We start from the raw sequence: 2,361 nt of genomic DNA on the forward strand, positions 1-2,361 counted from the left end.
ACCTTATTAACAAGAGTTGTGACGCTTGGGGTCCATTTGCTTCTGGGGACTCCATGAATATTTTTAAATTAAACATTCATGATCTTTACACATATTTTTATGACTCAATTATTTGTTTATTTTTTATTGTGAATCCACAGCTTTTGTCAGGTTATTTTAAGAATTGTTACTTCTAAGGTACAGAATGATAACTGCAAATGCAGTATTTTAAAAAATTAGTGGATAATCTGAGATATATGACATTTTACTCAAAGGAGATGGGGACATGTCATTTCCAAAATAGAATTCTGAATACTAGTGCTTCTCAAATATTAAAGACTTGGAATATTCATATTTAATTTATCTTCTAGTTGTTGTTATTATTATTTAGATTACTTATGCACCAAACTTTAAGCATACTGCTTAAGAGTCAGAGCTTGCCCAGCCAGTGTGGCTCAGTGGCTGAGCATCCTCCCGTGCACCAAGAGGTCGCCAGTTCAATTCCCTCTCAGGTCACATGCTTGGATTGCCGACTCATTCCTCAGCAGGGGGCCTGGAGGAGGCAGTTGATCGGTGTTCTCTCTCATGAATGTTTCTATCTTTGTCTCCCCCTCCCTTCCACTCTCCAAAAATCAATAAAAAACACATTTATTTTACGTAAGAGGCTTACTTCATTGTCATTTGGTATAGTTAATTGGCCAGAAGATGGCTTGTGATGGTTTTACACAAATGCTATTACAGTCAAGCAAGTATGAACAAAAACAATATCCCGAATGGGAGAATTCTGATTTCAGTTTTTGCCCTTATTCAGCTAATAGCTACCTAAGTAGAAGAAAAGAAGGGATAGATATTAAGGTTATCATCTCTGTTTTCTTTGTTGTTTATTTGTCTAGTTAATACACTTCTATTGAGATATTATCACTTAACTACAAGGCATTCTGAGGTGCCACAAAGAGGCATTAGGGAACAAATCAGAAAGCTTCTCAGTTTCCGAGAAAGACAGATATTTTGTTTGTAATTAAGTCTGGTAACTGTTTGATTACCTAGTACATAGTTACTGCATGATTTAGGTATCACTATGACTTGGAGTTGTAAGTGTCAAAGGTATTCCTACCCAGATTGATGTTTCAATGTAAATAAAATTTTGCCTTTTCTTACAATTCTGGAAGTTAATTATGGATAAATCTTGTGGTTTTTGTTTTTGTTTTTCTCAGACCAGGATGCAGAACTAAATGGATGGTTCACTTTGGGAGAAAGTAGAATGAGAAATTTTCTTTGACTCATAGAAAAATAATAATAGATGTTACTGACATTTGTTGATCATTTTGCTGATGTCAGGTACAGAGCTAAATGCCACATGAACATAATGAGAGAGACAGTTAATAACCACCTAGTGTCTCATAGAGAGAAAGAGCACACCTGGGATCTGAACTTTGGGAATTGACTCCAGTGTTCTTCAAGTATCTTGAGATGGAGCATGTTCACCATAAGTTTCCTGAAGTATTCAGCAGCAATTTTCTTCAAAATAAAGTATTGAATTAAAACTTCCTGCAAATGCTCTTTTTTTGGGCACAAAATTCTACATTTTTAAGTGTAAAAATATCTATGATGTTAACACCTTGTTGTCAATTCAACAAAATAGCATACTTATCAAATCGCATATATATCAACTCAACATATGTGTAACTCCATCTATTGAAAAAAAATCCACATTATTAACCGATATATATATATAAATTTATTTCCCTGTTGGAGATAAGCTGAGAGGTAAGAATCAAGGAAAATATAATTTTTTGAGCCTTAAGATAAAGAGATCTATATGTTCTATATGTGCATATTTTACTAATTATAAAGAGTTGGCATTTTCTACATTGATTTCCTTTTTTATATCACTTAGGCCTAAAAAGGTAAATTTGAAAAAGCCAATCAACACTAAGCTAAGAATAATAAAGGAAACGGTTATTTGTAGTATTGTTTTATGCATGCTCCTAAATACACCTACACTTGAGACAAAGTTATAAGGGCTAAAGAATCTTATTCTTCTAACCAGACACTGTGGTGGGAGAGACAAATTCAAATACATCCGAAACAACCAAACTGATGACCAAACAGGCTGAGTGGAGCGACCAGGCTGGCAGGGGGGTTAGTGAGGGATGACCAAACAACTGAACACCAGGCTGCATGGGGCAACCAGGCCAGCAGGGGGATGGGGAGGGACCACCAAACGACTGAACAGCAGGCTGCGTGGGGCAACAAGGCCAGCAGGGGGATGGGGAGGGACCACCAAATGACTGAACAGCAGGCTGCGTGGGGCAACCAGGCTGGTAAGGGGGGGCCAGTGAGGGCGACCAGGTTGACAGAGGAGGGCAGTTGGGGGCGACC

Source organism: Myotis brandtii, unplaced genomic scaffold (assembly GCF_000412655.1).
Source record: "Myotis brandtii unplaced genomic scaffold, ASM41265v1 scaffold567, whole genome shotgun sequence".
In the NCBI taxonomy this organism is placed as follows: domain Eukaryota; kingdom Metazoa; phylum Chordata; class Mammalia; order Chiroptera; family Vespertilionidae; genus Myotis; species Myotis brandtii.